This window comes from Gallus gallus, chromosome 2 (assembly GCF_016699485.2).
Source record: "Gallus gallus isolate bGalGal1 chromosome 2, bGalGal1.mat.broiler.GRCg7b, whole genome shotgun sequence".
NCBI classification, from domain to species: domain Eukaryota; kingdom Metazoa; phylum Chordata; class Aves; order Galliformes; family Phasianidae; genus Gallus; species Gallus gallus.
This window is the reverse complement of record NC_052533.1, coordinates 30,380,190-30,401,544: the sequence shown is the minus strand read 5'-3', so window position 1 is coordinate 30,401,544 and position 21,355 is coordinate 30,380,190. Positions and strand designations below refer to the sequence as shown.

General features: G+C 37.2%; 1 non-coding gene across 3 annotated transcripts in view; it reads right to left on the bottom strand.

The window, feature by feature from the left end:
* Positions 1–332: 332 nt before the first annotated feature.
* The window catches only part of DNAH11, a 34,567-nt gene continuing 13,544 nt past the window's right edge, over positions 333–21,355 (bottom strand). For all 3 annotated transcript variants that reach the window (XR_005857600.2, XR_005857599.1, XR_005857601.1), the window contains 4 exons: positions 10,491–10,617; positions 1,298–1,421; positions 1,094–1,205; positions 333–475 (listed from right to left, as the gene is read on the bottom strand). This is a non-coding gene — a transcript (dynein axonemal heavy chain 11). The remainder of the gene's footprint in view (positions 476–1,093; positions 1,206–1,297; positions 1,422–10,490; positions 10,618–21,355) is intronic.

The window sequence follows — 21,355 nt, the reverse complement described above, 5'->3', positions numbered from 1 at the left end:
AGGCAAAGTGTTGCCAGTAGGCTGAGGGAGGTGGTCCTTCACCTCTGCTCAGCACTGGTGAAGCCATACTGCCTGAAATGCCATGTTCAGTTCTGAGCTGATCAGTACAAGAGAGACAGAGAAATACTGGAGAGAGTCCAGCAAAACTTCATGAAGACAAAGGGACTGAAGCACCCCTCCTACAAAGAGAGGCTGAGAGCTGGTGCTGTCTTTCAGGAGAGGTGTGCCAACATATGAAGGGTTGTGAGATGACTGTGGTATATTGTTCTTTTAACCAACTCACTACTGCCTCTCTTCCCCAAGGCGTACCTTACCTTTAACAACTAAACAACTACTGCATTCAACCAAAGAAGAACCTCCATCAGCTAGAAAGTGGTGTTCATCACGCCCAGGTCAGGGACTTCTTTTCTGACTCTTCTGACTCCTGCAACTTTGCCCTCCACATCTTCATCAGTGAACAGATCAGGAACATCTCCTGAGAAAAGATGAAAGGGCAGTTAGGAGAAGCCTTACAGAGTATACTCAGAGAAAAAAAAATCTATATAATATTTAGCATGATGAAGTTTTGGTAACTTGTTCTGATCATCAATCAAGCAACAGAACAGTATCCCTCTTGTTCCCTGCACCTTTTCACTTACTTAAAGAGAACAATTCTTTTTTTAAGGGAGAAGAAACAATATTGTTTTAAAAGGGCAAAAAATATTTGCCAATAGGTAATTCACACATATATGATTTATCACACAGAATAGCAGTACTTCTCCTCCCTGCATTTCTCAGAGTTTTGTCAGGTTACAAATGCAAATAATATTTTTTAAAAATACATTCAAGATGCTCTTCAACTGCATAGCATAGTATTTATCCTGTTTTTCTCTTTTTAGTTCTTCCCCCCACCATCCCTTCTGTTTTCTCTCCTTTCTCCAGATCCCCAGAGCTGGAATCCAGATCCTCATATTTTCAAAAGATGGGTGCAACCGCATTGTTCTCTGTTACACCGGTACAGTCACAAGGAAAATGCTTGATGTCAGTGAAATCATATCAGAGAGAACATATTAAGTGAAAGAGATTCTTATCTCCACCAAATCAATGCACTCACGCATGATGAGCCTTAGCAATTTGTCTCCTCTGTGTTTTGTTAAGCAAGTTAGACTCTGTGCTCAAGCTGGCTGGGTTGATTTAGCTTCTCTAAAGGCTTCCCCTACAAATACCTGAAAGAGAAGTAATCTCTTTAAAGTTCATTGAAACCACAGATCATTTGTCATTGGAGAAGATCTTTCAAGAAATGTGTTGGTCTAATCACCTGATGCCAACAAGTCATTAATCAGCACAAGAAAGCGTTCATCTGGAACTTGGGCATCTGTCAGCAAAAACACTGTGGGCATGTTCTTGGCACCGGTCTTGATGCACAAACTGGCAACATCTACCTGAACGGAAAGGAGGCAATCATTCATATTCTGTTAAAATGTTGGTACAGAGAAATTGTGAAATATACGTTAGTGAATGGCAACATGCTGCTGACTTCTTATATTTTTCAATTTGTTTACATATTGCTAATTTGCTGCATAACATCCAAAGGGAAAGGTGGCCTGCCTCTGTTTTCTGTATTTAATGATGAGCATTGAGGTTTTGACATGACCAAGTGGTGACAGTGAAAATAGATCCTGTGTGAGGGTTGGGTTGAACTAGATGATCTCCAGAGTTCCCTTTCAGTCCCTATGAATCTGTGATTCTACAATGAATAAAATCTCTCCATGAGTGTATTAAAAGTTGGATATTGCAGCTCTACTTTCTTAAAAGTCTTTGTTAGTTCTGAAATACTTTTTTTTTTTTTTTTAAATAAGAAAGCTCTCCTAAGTAAATTCACTTAAAGACTGAGCAGTTTGCTGCTACTATTGCTATCAATATTCGTAGATGCACCAGAGAGGGACACAGAACCATTGTGCTAGCAGCTGAATAAAGGTGAAAGGTTTTCTGGCGTTGAGTTTCAGGAGAAGAAAGAAAAAAAGAAAAAAATCTGTTGTGCTGGAGTGTGATTACACCTGAAATACAGAATAAGGTCAGTGCTTGCTGATATGAATGAATTGCCACATGACCTAGCAGAAAACAAACTCTCAGGATTGTTAGAAGAGGACTGGAAGTTTTCCACTCAGCAACAGCATGGAGAGAATGATCACTTGTGCCTATGCTTTGCACTGAATCTTATTTGCCCTGGGAAGGAGAGTGCCAAAAGTGAGAGACTGTGTAAGACACTGAATAAATTTCCACTTTTCCAGAACAGAAAGCTGATGTCTCAAGCTGCACACATTGTTATGACTTAATCACAGCTCCAGGCTAACAAGCAGTTTTGAGGACCACCGTGAGCCTAATTTGGCCATGATAATATGCTCCTTATTCTGTTTGAGATCTAGAAGCATTGCTCTTTGTACACACAAAGTGATGAAAATATTTTGCTCCTTCTACTTTTACTTGTAAGATAGGATTCAGCCTTACAAAGCCAGAAAGTCTGTAAGCTGGATAGAGCATGTCATTCACCTACCTTCCTTATCTTTGCATATGAGTGATTTCACTAGGTAACTGACTAGCATGTGGCAAGGGCAAAATTTTGCCCTGTGTTCATCCATAATATTTTTATTCCACTAAATCAAGACGTGCAATGACATGCAGCAATTGGTAGCAGATCACTAACTTTAAATGTCAGAATTTCAAATACATCTTGGTATGAAGTATCTGCCTTGGAGAAAATGAGGAAACTATCAAAATTCTGTGAAGCATACAGACAGCAAAATATTTTTGACCAGACATATTTCAGAGAAAAAGAAAATATGAGGTACAACTGAATGAACCCTTGAACCAGAGGGGTTATTACTGGAAATTATACTGCCTCATCTGTGATTTTATCAAGTCTGTGCAGCAACAAAACATTGCATTCTTGAGGTATTTAAAACTCAACAGACTTGAATAATATCTATTAGCTTACCTTCAGGTCCTGGCTTCCACAGTCTTTCTTCCATATGATTTGAAAGACTGCCGGGGAAGAGATGCATGCTGCCAGCCTTGACAAGCTTTGTTTATCACACTACTCCAACCAGAAGTACATGACCCTTAAAAGCTCCCAGGGTACAACTGATTTGGCACTCAATGACAAAAAGCAGTAACATAACAGCCTTTAGCAACCCTTGTAATGAACTTTCTCAGCTACTTTTTACCACAGATATTTTTGTGCCAATGCACTCCTGGCATCCAAACATACATTATCTCCATATCAGCATTCTGTTTCTTTCCGATAATATTGGCAAGTAGAAATAAAAGTTGTTGTCCTTCATGAAACACTGAAGCTTTACAATGACCAGAGATGTCTGGTTGCTCGTTCTTTATGTTGAGCAGCTCTAAAACATAATTCTGAGATCCTGACAGATGCTGACATGACTCAAAACAAAAGCTTAGTTAACTTGAATGAAGGTTGACTGCATTCTAGGAGCACAAGAGAATTCCACATCTGCTTGAAAAAAAATCCCCAAAGCTACTTCTTCATTCTCTGAAATATCTCATGCCACAGGAAAAAAATAATTCCTGAAAAAACATTGGTGAGAACTTTCTTAAATAAATAAATACATAAGAATAGTGTATCTAATTTGGATGAATGTAATAAAGAGGTAGAAACTTGTTTAACCTAAATGTTACTGAAATACAATCCTCTTTGACTTCACTATAGAGCTTTGTCAGCCTTATTCATGATTACACAATGGATCCATAAAAAGAAATCATAAAATTTGGGGGGAAAACAACAACAACAACAAAACAACCTTACAGAATTTACTTTCACATTCTTTCTTTGGTGACTGCCAAACTGTAAGGCTAAGAAAACCTGTTGCTTTGTTCGCCAAACTGGGATACTACTCCCGGTCACTAGACTTCAGAGGAGAAGATAATGGCTTACCAACATTTTCAGGCAAAATTAGTGATACTCGAGAAGGCTTCTGTCTGCACTGCTGATGATTATCACATTAACCTCTAAATCAGCAGAACAAGATCTACAGTCCCTATGAAAGATCCATAAGATTATCTTTGTAATTTAAGCTCTTTTTTAATCCCCTTGGATAGAAACTTCTACAATAGACTGCTTTGTCAAGCATGCCTCCTCTTATATAGCTCCTGCCTGAATATGTGCAAAGTGAAAAACAACAACACTGAAATTCTAGTCCAACTCAGTAAGAAAAGCTTCCATGTTAAATGATTTGACACTGCAAATAATAGAAACTGCTTTAACAATACACAGCTCTGCCAGCATGGGCCTCTCTTTCTTTCTGGAAATCACTGATATTACACATAACAAGAAGGACTATATATGTTGAAGAAGAATTGTAAGTAATGAAAAGGAGGAACAATGAAGATGTTTAAGGTATTTTCTTACTTGTTCTTACTTTGAATTAAACTAATTTTAAGAGCAATTTTACTTTCTTGGAAAAAAAGAGAAATATTTTCTTATGAGGGCCTATTATTATAGAGAAATATTTCAATGCAAATAAAGCAGGCTGCAAAATTATAGATTATCTTTCTAATTAGCGAGTATGTGTTGTTAGTAGCTGTGTAGCCGAAAACGGGTTAATCATTTCTGAAATAAACAAAATGGAGCTTAGCTTTGGCCATAGCAACACAATCTACTCTTCCATAATGGCACAAACTAAGCATGTTTACCAGGAGCATTGCTGCATGGTGCCCTCCCATGACCCATGCATTAAGAGTGTTATGAGTCAGCACTGCAATAATTTCTAAAGAGCAGAAACAACAATTTCATACAAACATTTGTAGAATCATTATTAATTACCTGTTGCCCAGAGAATGTTAATAGATATTCCACTTACATATGCTACATAACACTCTTAAATATAGATATGTTCATTGAAACATGCATTTCATTGTAGACTTCTAGGAACTCTTCAAGTATACTCCACAAAACTTGCAATCCTTTCATTGGCCTGTAGAGAAGGGCAGCATTTGCTCTTCCCCATTCTATCAATTATTTTAATTTTCCCATTTTGATGCCCTCGTTTCTATGCTTATTCTGCTTCTCTCACTTCTTTTTCACTGGCAAGGGAAAGCAAGGGAAAAAAAAAAGATTATGAAATGAAGATGGTGTTTTACACTCTCCATTTTTTTGTTGTTGTTGAAAAAAATTCAAATATTGCCCATCCTTCTTCTCCTTCTTCTTTAACTCTTAAGAAAACTATTTTCTTTTTTTAAAAAAATCAAACATACATTAACTCAATATGTTTATTTTAGTTCATGTTCTTGTTTCTGTGTCTGATGAAAAACAAGCATACTTTCAAGCAAACAGTTTTAGAAGGGCAAGTAGAAACAGTAGCATGGTCCACAAGTTAATTTCTCCTTGGTGTTGGCACAAACACACTAATTCCAGAAGAAACCATATATGCCACAACAACTGTAAAACACATGATATTATTTTCTTTTTCTTGCACTATGTCTGATACAATGACTGAGAGGTATTATTTTCATTACATATGACAAGGAAAAGAGGCATGCATATCAAGGCTTAACTGTGAACATTTAGGCAAAGGAACATAACTTGCACCCTGGCTTATATCTGCAGTGTTTCCTCTCTGAAAATCAGACAGGTGTATTATCCCTCAACCCTACAGAGCAGAAAGACCAAAATGAAACCTGCATTTAATGTATGCCTTGCAAGTTACAGCACATTCCATCTCTAATTGTTTAATTTTGAGATAATAGATACTTTTTCTGGACAGTGCTCACAGTTCAAAAAGCATATGCTTTTTTTTTTTTTTTTCACTGACATGCTCTGAAATCCAAAGAGAGATTGCAATTTAAAATTAACTGAAAAATAGCTTAATTCCTTTTTAGTGAATCTATACACAAATAGTCCAAGCATTCAAGTTCAACTATTCAAGGAAAACTGATACGAAAGGAGCAATTATCCAAGAAAAGTAAAAGTATACTCCTGTGGTTGGAAGTACACAATTTGGAAATTGAGAAAATGAAAACTGCAATGTGTTTCCACATGTACAGTGATGTACTTGAAGAATCATGTCTGCAGAGAGGTTGCTGCCCTCTCTTTCTAGTGAAGGCTCAGGTGTTTGTTCTAAGTTACTAACATCCCAACAGATACTCAACAGTTCTGTTAGTCAAACATTACACCCAAGGCAAGAAGCAACCATCTCTGCAAAGAGTAACAAAGAGTAACAAGAAGAGAAAACTTCCTTGGTTTCCCTTCATCACTTCATCTGGTGCCTGCTTTTCCTCATCAAGGAAGGTGCTTACAATGGGGGCTGAAGACAAAAAACTGGCATTCTACCACTACTCATAGCTCCAGTAAATAAGATCTTTTGCTATCCAGATTTCAACTTGCTGGCATTATGTAAAATATTTTCAAGTTATCGACATACCTCAAAATATTTGAGCATAGTGTTCATCATTATTTTATGAAGGAAATTACAGCCTTTATTTTTGACTAGTTTATTCCCACATGTGCTGATTCATACAGTCAAAGCTGCTGGCTCTCATTGGGTTGCTGTAAGCACTTGGGTGTAGCTAAAAAGTCAACACAGTGCTTATTTTTTCAGCACTTTCATTTGGTATCAAAATGACGGTCTGCAGAATATTAGTCAGATTCTCTCCTCAAAAACATTAATTGTGCTTCTTAGATACCAAATATATATTGTGCTTGAAACTACTCCACCTTCAACATGAACCAGAATGTCTCTTTAAACTAGCAAGTTCTTCAGCCAGCTGAGTCTGCAAAAGTGTTATTAAAACAAACGTCTGCTCTCTATGGATGGCACATGAGGTGACTCATGGTCTGTAGCCCTGGTACAGCACAGGGCACAGGGAAGCATCAGTCAGGACCTTACACGTTCGCTAGGCCTGCTTTGCAGTATTGACCGAAAAAATGAGACAAAGTTTATCACAAACAATTTAGCACTTTCAAATCTGTTAGTCCATGCCAGGTTGAGTGCAGATATGGTGAGGTTGCACCAGTTCATCATGCAAACCGAGTATGTGGTACACAGAGAGCGTTAACAGGGGATCTGACATTAGATATATTTTCTGTCTTAGCTTTATATCTATTCCATCTACCTGAGCATAGTCACCTGAGGGCAGGAAATCTCTCTGTACAAAGGGCATTTTTCTTCAGAATGGCCAAGTGGGATTTGCACCAATAAATAATAATGAGGAGCAATGGTGTCATTAGGTAGAAAAATCAACCCATGATATAGACTGAAAGACAGTGGGGAGGTCTCAGGTTGAAGGCACAGTGGAATTTAATAGCAGTTGGTGAAAAGTTTTGGACCGTTGGGTTGTAAAGGCATATGGCTGCTTGTATGATGGCTGGATTATTCTTCAGTTCTGAGAGATTAAAAGCATGCTGCTGAAAGTGGAAGAAAACTATCTTGTATAGATGGTAGTTTGGAAATCTGAAAATGACAAGTTCAAAGCAAATACTGCAAAATGTCTCTGAAAATGAAAAGAGAAAAAGAAAGATTCCTTATCATGAGACAACAGATAAGATTAAATGGAGTGTTAAATGACAGTACACCCTGGTGAAAATACAGTCACCTGAGTGTCACAGAAAATACTTCATTTTTAGCTTCATCCTTGGTGCAGTTCCACAGCAGTTTCATGTCTGGCTCTGAGCCCCAAGGGCACATCTGTCAGGTGAAGGACCACGAGACTGCAATTGCTGTGAAATTCAATGGATTCTCAGTATTATCTCTCTCTTTCTATTTAGCTGCAAGTACTTCAGGATTTTAAACCTGTGCTGTTTCAGATGATGTGTTTTCTCCTATCCCCTTTGCTTTCCTACCTATTGCAGAGATGATAAGTAAATCATAATTATATTATATATTAATCAAAATTATTACAACACTTAAAATCATCAAACCTGGAGCCTACAGAAGATAGTGAACAGGCAGTAGTTGGATTCATACAGGCAACATACTGACAACTATAAACTTCCTTAGTAGTTACCTTCTGCTTATCGTACCTGAGAGTAAATGCAGCTTGATTAAAACAAGTGACCAAAAAAAAAAAAAAAAAAAAAAAAAAAAAGCAATTTTTCAGGCTCGTCCTTAGTAGAAGAATCAACATTTCTGCTTTTTTGGAAATTTTGGAATACAAATGGCCATGCAAGTATCAAATTAGGACAGCATTTAAAAACTTTAAAACAACACAGCAACAAACCAAATTATAAGTGTACAACAACAACAACAAACTCCTCCACTATTTCCAATGCAAAATATCTGATCAGTGTCTGTGTTGAAATGAACATACTGTATTTTCACCAAACATTCTGAAGGCAATAGAGATTTTTGAATGAAACTAGGTGCAAACTTGGACAACATGGATAAAGGATGTTCAAAACAGTTTGAGACTGCACAGTCGGATAACAGCAGATAAAGTGCATGGATTTCAGTAAGAAACAAAATTACAAAGACCATCTACATGAGCATGAGGAAGTGGCTATGAGAGCAATGTGAAACAACCAACACCAAGTACACTTCAGAAAAAGCATTGTACTTCAAAAAGGCAGCATGCTCAAAAGATCACTCCTGATTTGCCCTATCATCTGATAATACTACTTATGGCTCTCCAAATGACACTGTATGGTGCTAAGTAAATTAAAAGGAGACCACTTGAATTTTTAAAAGAGACTTTCAGTATCAGGTAATTTGAGTTCTGATTACCCAAATCTGCAGACAGCCTCACTTCTCTGGAAGTTAACATACAACTGAAGGAGGCCAAGTAGCTACCATCTTTGCAAAAACAATACATGCCTTCCCTGCTTAATCAATAAACTTCTTAATTGACTTCATAGTTAAATGCATCTTTTTCTCAAAGAATGATATCTTTTTTTTCCTGTACATTTGCAACAAAACTTACATTCTTCTCTACTGTAAATCATCAAATGGTTGCATTCCTAAATGGCAAGGTAACTTTACCCTAATTAGATGTATTTTTAAAATGTAGATTTAATATTTTTGTTATGTTTTGCTTCAAAAGGAACAATTTAGAACAGAGAAGCACATATAGTTTAAACACTGTGAACTGTTTAGAATTAAATCCTAATATCTTTGAGAGAAAACAAAAAGATCACTAACTACAGTAGTGTAGAACTCTGTGAAGAAAACAGAAGGGCAATGCAGCACGTTGGCTTTGCACAGCACTAGATTAGACATGATGGATTTCACTGATCTAGAGATGCTTCTGATTTGAGCAGTTACCTCTTTTTCCTCTTTATACCTTGTTCCTTAACAAAATATTTAGAGAACATGCTTTATTGTTCTTTCATGAGATGAAATATTACCTAATAAAAAGCTTATACAATTCAAGTGAATCTGCATTAAGAGGCAAGAACAGTATATATGCTGTTGATCACTACCCCAGGGAGATCACAGTATATGTGGTGGTGAAAAGAGCTCTCTATGGAACAGAAGCATTAAGGATATAAGGAAAAGTCTGAACACTTGGTGAAGCACAGAACCAAGTAGATACACTCAGCCTTCTTCTGCTGAAATATCAGTGTTTGTATGCGCATAGCCTGCCTGTTTGTTCACCTCCTTTTGACAGTGCACAGATATCTATGTGCATTTAATTTTTTAATTTTTTTTAAATTACTGATCACTTCTCTCCTTTATACGCCAGACCATTCACAGTGTTTCTTTGTATGTGGCATAAGAAAGCACAAGATATAAACAGCTTGCTTGTTTATTAGGCTTTACTAAAACACTGTATTTTAGCATGAAGCGATCATCAATTTTTGTCATTTAGTGAAGTATTTCCCGCTCCACAAGGAAAGATCCAAACTTTATGAAAATTTGACTTCCAGCTGCACAGGTACCTCAGCTTCTATTCTGCATGTATAAAAATGAACCTGCAGAATCTACTAAGAATTGATTATAACAGGGCTGAAATCAAACCATCTCATCTCCTCTCCCTTCCTATGTCATAAACTTCTGCTGTTTGTAAGATCACATAAATGCTCTGCTCTGAGTGAAAGTGCAGAAATAGGTGGACTTCAAGGAAAACTTCTCATCAGGTCCTAGAGACCATGGCTGACAGCCTTAGTAAGCAGCATAATTTCAGAGCAATTCTTGGTTTCATTCATGTCAGGGATTTGAAACAAAGGCGGTTTTGAAACTTTGATGAAGAATGATGATTATAAACCCTACAGCACAAGAGAAAATTTGATACAAGTCTTATGCAACTGAGATCCATTCTTTGCAAACAGTAGTTCTGTGCAGTGGGATACGCTTACTACTGGTCTTGCAACGAAGATGACTTTTTCTGTGACTTGAGTGTCAAGAATAAAGGAGAGGGGAGGAAAGAATGCATACAGTATATGCTAACATTGTGACTTTTTTTTTTTTTAATTTATTTACTCTTTAGTAGGCTATATATTAATGTCTTTTAGGTCAGATAGAAAAAAATCAAATGGAAATATATGGTTTTGAACTTACCTTGATTTTTTTTTTAAAGGGCAACACGTTCAAGAGTTCTCGTAGGCAGTGGGAGTGGCACTTGCGTAGTGACACCTGAATACCTTGTTCCACTGCAGTTTTGACTTGCCGTAGATGTTTTTGATTCCTAGACAAAGCAGTATAAGAAAACATATCACTGCAAAAAGCTTCCATTAGAACAAAAGGTGCACTGCATTATCATCTCAGATTCTTCTAACAGTGAAATAAATCCTTTGTGTACCTCAACAGTGAGTTTGTCAGGCCAGTTCAAGAAAGGTAACAAATGCTTCCAAACACATTTCCACCTAGTCACAGTCAGCTAAAAAATCAGATACTCACTGTGCAGATGAAAAAGGAAGATACGCTAGAGGACAAGACGGAAATAAAGAACCTCATCATAGTTGTAGGTAGATGATAAGATTTGATGAAAAAAGGCTGTCTGTGTCTGCAGTCATTCTAATTTTCTGCCACAAAGGGAGAAAAGAAGCGCAGAAGTTATATGCATATGAAAGTTCTGATGTATCTTAATTGCCTTAATACCTTAGGGAAAAGTTTCTTCTTTTAACTAAAGTACATACATATCTTTACTTTTTATCCCCAAATTAGGAGCACTTGTTCTTGATGCTTAACTATAGCCAAATTTTAATTCCACATTTATAATCTACTGTTCTCATTACATTATTCAAATACTGCATTAACACAACACAATAAGGAAATACATTTAACTAAATCCCATTGTACCTAAGTGTTTATGAAAATTTCCCCTGTGGCAATTTTCCAGACTATAGCATCACTCATGACCCTGAATTTTAGATAGCAATATTAGTTGGCACCAGAACCTGCCTCCATCAAGTAACATTCTGAAATTTTTGATGCTCTAGAGGCACAGTTGGTGAGTCATATGTCTTGGGGAATGCTAAATAAAACCCAACACTTCATGCTTATCACACCCACTCAAGCAGATACCTCAATTGATGTTACGTGGATACATACAAAATAGGAGCTGGTAGAAAATACTGCAGATTAAAAATGATATGATAGGTAAGAAAAGATATGTTAACCTCTAAACTCTGGAAAGAACATGGCAACGGAGGGAATAGCTGTACTTCAACAAGTTCAGCTTTTAAGCTTTCCATTTTGAGCTGAGACTTAATTTAAATCATACATTTGTGTAATCTGACTTGGATGCCTCTTCCTATTTAAACAATAACCTGGTTGTTCCAAACTTCCTGGCCAAAACCAAAGTTGCAGACATTATAGCAAGTTCTGTGAATGATCATTACTTGAAATCACTGTACGTGATGAAGCATCAGTGTCCATAAACATAAAAACTAAGAAGTTATCATTCTGAGCTGTACGTGACAGAACAAAATCATTCTGTCACAGCTCACCAGAAAGACACTGTAAACACAATGGAAAGCAGATATGATGCAGTTGGTTCTGAATTGCCATGCAGTCCCTGGTGGTGAGTGACTTGTTGGAAGAGCAGTTAACAGGAGGAACTTGGCTGAAGAACAGAGAAGAATGATCTGCAGATAACCAGAGTCCATTTTTTGTGTTGTTCATCTGTTTAAATTTTTTTAAAGTAACAGCAGATGCGTTACAATATTGACTTAAAATCTGAAGGAATGATACTAATATATGATAACTAATCCTTAAAGCTTCATGAACTCCAATGTTTTATGCTACAGTACAGTTAGTTGGTGTTATACTTGCATGGAAATCCCTGTGATGCTGTGTGTTCACCTATTTGGTTTATTTAAGAAATTTCCTGCATGGAGCATACATAATCCTCGTTATCAGTTACCTAGTAGCTCCTTTCATCAGCTTCTGTTTGCAATGGGATGTGTTATGCCTTTGTGCTCTACTGCCTTGGTCATGGTTGCTGCTAAAATTGTAATCATTAGCTAAGCAGTCCCGCTTAAAACAAAAGAATATTTGAAAACTTTCTAAGGTTGATTTCCCATTAAAGGAGCTATGACAGTTTACATCAGCTCATGATCTCATTCTGAAGCACAGCAGATTTCCTCAAACCTCTCAATTTCAAGGGCAGAAAGGCTATTTAGTTATGTTAAAGTAGCATGCAAAGTTAACATGAATTTGGAAGCACTTCAAAGAATGAACTAAGGTACAAAGTGAACTGAAAGCAGTGTTTGCTTATCCAACCTGAAGACAGAAGGAATCAACAGGAGACAGGAAAGTTGGGTAAAAAGTTATTCAGCCAAAATATTTGAATTTAATACTACTTAATTCTAGTAAAAACTTGATTCCCTAGTGTCAGTTTAGACTGGCTAGAAAATTAAAATTTCATTACCCAAGCATCAATCAAACAATTTTTTCTAAAAAAAAAAATATCTAAAGACTCCATATATTCTAGGAAGATTTTAAAGGAGAAATTGGTTCTGCTTCTTTTCCTGTACCATGTGAAGACATTAACATCTTTCCCAAGTGCTTTTTATTGCTTGTAAACGTCATATTTTTTCTATACTGTTATATCATGACAGTTCAAACTACAGCTAGGAAAAACAAGGCTATGAGAGCATATCCACAGGCAGCTGTGCTCTCCCTCAATTGTGTTGTTCGTGAGAAGCAGAAGAGGAACAGATCTTTTATGGCCCTATTTGACTGTCTGACTGCTCTTGCTCCAAAACCTACAATTGGTGTAATGTTTTTGGCCGACACACAGCCCTGTCTGCTTGTGTGTTATATCAACATTTTCTCTGCAAGGAAAGAGACAGGAACTGAGAAAGTCTGGACATGTAGCCAGGCCATGGCCATTGAGTTCTTTGCTGGCGAGTGCAGCAAGACTGCCTATAAGCACTGCTTCTCCTACTGCAGTGTTTCCAATGGCCAGGACTGGTTTGCCTTACGTTAAGACTAAATCAATGAAATACTTGAGAAATGCTGTCAAGATTGCCTTAAATTCAAAAGGAAAAAGAAAAAAAATGCAAAATAAAACAAAAAACCAACCTGTACAACACTGTCTATTTTTAAAAGGAAACAGTATTTTCTATTTCTCTCCGTATGTCCAGGACTGAACTCCACAAGCAATTTAAAGGAACACACTATTCTCTCATTTCATAACAATCACCGTAGCAAAATATTCTGCTGAATTATTTCTTATGTTCACAGCCCTTCTGCTTGAAAAATTGTACTCAATTTTTTCTAGGAGGAAAATATTGAAATCAGCTGGTAACATAAATGAGTTAATTCCATCTCAACACTTATGGAATGACAGTCTCTCAAAACCAAAAAGGAGAAATCAAAGATTGGTGCAACAAAATGTTGTTTAGTTTTTCAATTAACATTTGATTTACTGTTAGGCCTGGCTTTCAGCATAGCTAAAACTCTTTGAACAAATTGTTGGCAACAGATTAGCTTTATTTATTCACTGCCTGAAACATCTTTCTTTTCAAAGCTCTGTATTTTCCAACCAATTATTATGCTACAACTAAGAAAAACTTCAACCTTATTTCAAGATAGTTGATAACAGATAACATCTGATCATCAGCTCTATATTGCTTTATCCACCACTTTTTAATCCCCTTGGAAAAATTCCTACTTATCTAAGCATTTAAAGAGACCTAAAAATTAATGAATTCTATACACTGTAAAGCATTTCAGAATGTTATATGTGAATCACTGAAAAAAAGAGCAAAAGAAGCCATGTTCCTCAAATAATGCAATGAAACATTTACTCATTGCTCCTGCTTCCTTCTCTGTTAGTATCAGTGTTTAGTACTACCACAGCTCCTACAGTTTCCATCACACAAATATAATTCTAATTCCATACGTTGATAAGAGCATAGTAGAAAAGTGATGAAGTGATTTCCCTCTCTTAGATCTCATCTATTATAAAGAGGGGAATTCAGTTGGCAAAGGAATACCTGTGCATAAAACAGGAAATTGTGGCATACAATTTCTGTGAGCAGTACTTCAGTGCTCACATGGTTAAACAGGCTTGCAGCCTGAGTTTCCTCGGCTGTGAGCAAAAAGAAATATAAAACTAGTAGCACATCATATGTGATTTGTCTTCAGGAGTGCTTCAGTAATGTAGAAAGATGTAAAAGCACAATGTCATCATCAACTCAACTGAAGGCACATGGCTCAGACAGTAGAGATTTATCCAAACACATCCAGTGTTATTTTCAAGACATGAGTTGTAGTGGTGTATTGTCATGATTTCTGCATCTAAGAATGCTCAGCCACATAGTTACTGGCACGCACACAATGTACCTGCAGAGATGCATCTGGATCCACTTCAGAGTTCGGAACTTCAAAATACTCAGATCCCGAACTTCCTCATCTCTGAATAAAGATAATAACTTAACACTGTGCCTGTGTGGATGGAAAACTCACTCCCTTCCTCTTCTTCAACCACTGAATTTGGTTTGGTATTTTGAAAGTTATAAAATTGTGCATTAATTGTTTTTACAGTATTATTTCCATATCAAGACATTAATATGGCATGCACCTCCAGTGCATATGAATAACAGACTTGCAAATAAATCACCTTTTTAATAACGTATTTATGAGTAGACTGTTATGAGATATCCAAGAATATCACAGCAATATTTCAGTAGTACTGCTGTTTGAGGCTTAATTGGGGCCTTCTGGTATCATTGTGTATTTATTGAGTGTAAGTGGCAAGGTGTGGGCAGAAGGGTGGTGGAACTGCAGGTGTGAGCAGAGGTCAGGAATGCCCCATGCCAGGCACGTGCAGTTCCAGCCAGCTCCAACAGCCCCTTCATGGGACATCAGCTACACTGGAGACACCTCCAGGAAACTATTTAAAAAGAGCAGAAAGAGTGAGAAATAGCAGAATACCAAGGTCAGAGAAAGAGGAGGTTCTCCATGTTGCTGAAACAAATTCCATGCTGCAGTCCATGGAGGATCCCCTACTGAAGCAAGTAATTCCTTCAATTTCTTGAAGGAAATGCAGACTGTGCAGAGTGCTCTTGTTGGAGCTGAGGAGAACTGTGAGAGGGAAGGAGTGGTAAACAGGAACCACAGTGTACTAACCATTAGCCCCATCTACCAACAGTGGTCAGAGGGGAAAGCCAAGAATAAGACTGAGCTTGGAGGAGGAGGGTGAGAAAAGAAAGGTATTGTTTTAATTGTCTTTGTTTCTCACTACTTGAATGGATATTAATAGGCAGAAACCAGAATATTTTTTTTCCCAATCAAGTCTGCTTTTCCCGTGACTGTAGTGGATAAACAGTTTTCCTGTCTTCATCTTAGCCCACATGATTTTCCACCCTATTTTCTCCCCTAACCCACAAAGGAGTGAACAATCAACTGGATGAGTGTTTCACTGTTTGTCGAGGCTAACCAATCACACATCCAGATTAAACATTTTATCACCTATAACTTCTAAATTAAGTTTAAATTTAGATATGACAAGGCCGTCCTGATTAAGACCACAGATCAACAAGGCCTTCTGAAGACTAAGAAAACAGATTTTAATGACCAGAAAGATCTTCCATGTCTGTTAATGCAATAAAGGATTCTTCCTGATTCAACCTGCATATGTTACTCTCCTTTATCTACAGATGATGTACACATAAATTGGTTCTTCACAAGGGCTCTATGTACGTGTAAGCACTTATGTGTACTTTAGATGCCAATTGTATTTTTGCTAGTTTTAAATAGGCAAGTATTGACTAGATATTTGTCTGTACAAAAAACAACAACAAACACCTCCCCCCCAAAAAACACCCCGTAATCACACTGGCAAGTGATTGCAGAGTTCTGGAAATTTCTTATTCAAACCTTTTTGGCATCAAAACAAAAGATCTTACAGAGGGGAAGTGTACTCAAATGCTTCACTTATATTTACATTTCCTACTATAAAAACAACAGGCAATATTAAACATACGTCTGCTGACCCTTTATGAGTTTCTTTACTTCTGGTAAGCATGACCTTCATATTACTTTTTGTTTCTTAGGTGTTTAACATAAATAAAAATCTGAAATTGTAAACTGTTAACACTTCCCCAAGCAAACACGCCTTCTCCATGATGACTAGTGAGGCTGCACACAGCCTTGTGCTGTAGGCGGCCTTTTACCCTTCAGCTGAATTAGCTCATTTACAGATGAACTTTGATAGCTAAAGTACACAGTACTACAGGCCAAACAATTCAGAGTCATAAGTCATTGTTCTGCACCCTCATCAGTAATTTGTTAATAGAAAACTGCACATACGTACTTATATATATATCTATTTATGTATGCATATACATAGGGGTGTGTGTATAGACGTTTCTCAAGGACAAGTGACATACTGTTGCCATTTTTACCAACTTGCCTGAGCTTTAGGCAGCACCCCAACAAATGCCCAAATACACAAACAAACACAAAATACAACTCACAGAGCCCTCTGGGGCAATCCATTGGCACATTTTCAGGGGTCAGCAAACAATTCAGCAGAGAACAGAGAGTGTGCAGCAAATAAATAGTAAAAAGAATGACATGTGAGTCTTTCTCCTCAGGGAGGTGACAGTGACCTCAAGAAGCTATTTAAATTCATAAGTTCTTCTTAAGGTCTGTTCTTTATTAAAGTTTGATAATTTACAGCCTCGTTATTAGAGTATGAAAGTAACTAACACTAATGAATTTAATGAGCACTTCATTGCAGATAGACAAAATGGCTGCAGAGAAAGTTGAAATGGCTCATTCCCGAATATTTTAAGTCAGAAGCAAGATAAAGTCAGAAGTCAATGAAGTACATCCAGTGCCATAATCACACCATGTTTCTACTTGTTACTGTGGACCTCTGCAACGTGATACTTCTGAACCCCTGTGTATCTCCAGAGTAAGTGTCCAGCTGATTTCATCTTGCATACATTTCAGATTCACTGTGATTTTAGGCAATTTTCATTCTGCATAAAGCCACATGCTCAATGGATGTTTCAGAAATACTGCTTCTTAAAAAATTAATCATTTTGAGTCTAATGCCTACCTGTACCATACTATTATCAGAAATAGGATTAACAGTTTTAAAGTTTGTTCTGAGTTGTTCTAAGGAGGCACATCTTCATCAAAGATAACAGACAAGTTAGCCTTTCTTAGGATTGTCTTCTCCTAGTTTCTATCCAGTTGCCCATGTACCTGCAAGACAAATAGGAATGCAACCATTTTCTCATGAGGAAGAATTTGAAATAAAATTTTAAAAATTGGCTTTTGTTGACTTTTGAGAATTGGTTGTGACTACCTTTAGTGAAATGCACACCCAGTGTAGTAATTTGCAAGTGACACATAAGTGCCATCAGCCTTACCACATTTTTATTTGTTCATGTGAATGTCATCGTGCTGCTGCATTTCTGAGAGCTGTTTTGACAGCTGAGTACACCGGCATATGGCTATACTTGTTTTCCTTGACTGCATCTTTTGCTATGGGGAGACCAGGGAGTATGTCCCAAATGATAGTTTACTCCTGCTTTCAGAGGGCTGGTCTGTCAAAAAGCTGGTGGCAGCAAGGATTCCATATTTATTTTGTGTTGTTTTAGAACAAACTACTTAAAATACCAGTGTGTAAACCGTGCATAAAGCCGAGGATTATGTGACACCCGAGTTCAACATGACCAGCATTGCAGATATCTACAATAGTATACATAAACCAGGCTGTCTGAAAAGTCTGGTACTGTATAGTTGAAGACAAAAAAAGAAATTCTTCTCATCTTCTAGTTTCTGTCCCAGCCAAGGTCTAAAGTTCATTTTAAGTATGTTAACTGTAACATATGCTTCAGGTCAGCAGACACATTCCTAACTGCCCATATTCTAAAGGATTAGATGGCTCTATCTCCTGCTCGTGCTCGATCAGTATCAGTCAAACACCACCTGAACCAATTATTTACTCACTCACAGCTGTCCTGTTTGGACAGTTTGTTGCCTACTGTTTCCACCTCTACACTCTCTTCCCCATAAGATCATATTGCTTTTCCATGTCCACACCAGTCCTCTGATCCTCATCCTCCCAGGTGGGCAGCTTGAAGCAACACAAGGTGCTTAATTAAATTCTCCCACTAAAAAGATTTCTCTGGGAAATACATGGCTTCTCCATTTGTCCTGAAGCACTACTCTAATTTGGATAGCTAGAAATGAAGTGTTGACAGCATATTGGAATGCTGAAAATTTGAATTTTGACATGAAACTGCAGTAATTCTGCTTGAAAATAAAAACACTGATTGAGAAATATTAGTTATTCTCTTTTTTCTAAAATTTGGACAACCATTCTGTATCAGCTCAGCAAAATGAGAGGAAAAGATCATACTGAGCTGCTTAAAATTAATGTATTGTGCTTTTAACAGTTAAATTCCCTTTTAAATGTGGAAACTCATGTTCTTAAAAGAAAGAAAAGTTCTTACAATTAATTTGCATAAAGAACATTTGTAAAACAAGTTAAAGGAGCAGTACTGTGATCCAAAAGAGAAAGAGGAACAGAGGGTAAAGCTGGTATAAACTGCAGTGTTCTCAATGGTATCAAAGATGGCAGCTGCTATTAAAATGCAGGTAGAGAACGTCACCATATCTAGATGGACATAGGTTCTCAAAAGAAGAAAACTTAATAGAATGGGTTAAGCTACAGCCACCATCCAAAAGTTACATTCAGATTTTAGATTTGGATTTCATTACATTACAGCATTTTGAACAGCCAAAAACATTGATTTAGCTGTGTAACTAATAAGAAGGACATAAGAAGTCTGTTGTTTCTTAAACTGACTGACTTAGATTTCCTAGTGCCAGCCTTCCCTGCTACAGTGACATGAATACTTAATTCACAAAGTTTTAAATCTGTTTTGAAAGGCTTCCCAAATGCCAGTTTCAATAATCTTGTGATTGACATCTTGAATTACATCAACTCATACACTAGGAGGCACAATCAGCCTTACAGTAAACGAAGGACTCTTGAAGCTTTTTAGGCTTGAAAATAGCTTAATCAGATGCCAAAACATCACATTACAATAGTGAAAACCAAAGAAATGAAAGGACTGCATGCAGAAATCTGTCTCCAGAAAAATAAATGGGAAAATGTGAAAACAGACAGAGAAGAAGCTAGCGCTTCCAAACTGCTCACCTTGATATCATCATTATCATTATTGAATGACTCAATCCACATTTGATTTATATCCCCATCCGAAACTAACCATTTTGGCCCCTCATGCATAGCTTTAGTTTGCTCTCTGAGGAGAAGGCTGTAAACTTTTAAAAAGTGTTTCAAGAAAATCACACCATTTTAGTAGTGTAAAGCAATTAAAACTTCAGAGTCTTAATTTATCACTGAAACAAGAAGATTTTGCAGCATATCAAAACCATGCTTTGCTTTTTAGATTGTCAGTGTAAAACAAAAATAGTTTTATTGAACACTCGATACAGCAAAATGACTACATTTTATACAGTAAGAATCTATTCCTGTGTGTCAAAGGTCTTAAAGATATGGGGAGGTTCCTATGGGAGGTTCCTTGGTTCTGGAGAGAAAATAATTCACCCTCTAAGGCAGTTGAATCAGCATCATTAAGTTCTCTACTTTTCTGCTATTAGCATCATGTCCTGCCTCCAGTGTTTCCACAATTACCAGTGCTGTGCATTCGCATCAAATTGCATACATAGGAAAAAAAAAAGAAAAAAAAAAAAAGAAAAAGCCACACAAGGATTCAATCTCTAACACCTTATCTGAATTCCAGCATTGCCTATTTCCAGCAGAGTGCTATGCCTCCAGGAGCAGAGGTCCCTAGTAAGAAGCATACGCGCTACTTATTATCTTTCCATTCTTGGGTTGCATGGTTTATAAAACCAAACAGCTCACCAGCTGTCAGAGCTTTTGGATCAAGGTCATTCCAATTGGACTTTTGTTTCATGTTCATGTAGCATGCAAAGAGAAGGGACAGGCTGCATATTAGTGTAAATTTAAAGACAGTTGGAATCTTTGAATTTCTCTCTAAACTGGGTCTCTGCTAATCCCCACACTCAGACAAATCTTCATCTTGTTGTACTTAAGCCTCTGTGCTAGTTTAGCACAAATTTCCACTAAGCCTCATGACTCAAAGGGAGAATCTCATTCCAACACTGCACCGCTCCATAGCTAATATTCTCTAGTATAAAACGTTGAAAGGGAAAGTAGAAACACAGACTTGTCAACGTTTAGTAGCACAAACAGGCAAAAATTATCTATTCAAGATGTTTACGTAGTGGTTTGTCAATATATTACCTTATTTCTTTCTAGAAGACTAAATTATTCTGCTTCTCCTTCTTAAACAAAATATTACTTAGTCTACCTGTCAAATATCCTGCTCATTACTTGCTGTCATGATTAATTTTCCTTTGGGACATGCAAACAATGTACAAAAGTGTACAATTTCCTTACAATGCTTGAGTTTTTCCATTGCATATCACACGGCTGACTGGATGGCCTGAACAGCATGCTATCATACAGCAGCCTATGGCAAAGGCGATGCATCAAGCAGAAGATTTGCTGCAAGAACCATGATAATTTCTTTGCAGTGCGAGATTGAAAACACTGTGCAGGTAGGCAGACACCTCTCTCTTTCCAGTCCATGCATTGCCAACCACAAACACAGTGACGCACTGCCATTAGCCAACAGAATGACCTACGACACAATTGGAATATGTAGCAAGAGCATTTGCTCTACCGTTATCCGCTTGCCAAAGCGAGGCACGTACACAAAAACAAAGTTATCTCCCCACTCCTCTTTCCTATCCCCCTTTTAAGAAATACCTTCTCAGCAGACTTACCTTTGCAGAACTGATGTTGCATCAAGCAACATCATTTGTTTCCCAGAAAAGGAGAGGAGCACTGGGTTACTTTAATGAGTGAGTGAGAGCAACTCTCATCATTCTGCTATACA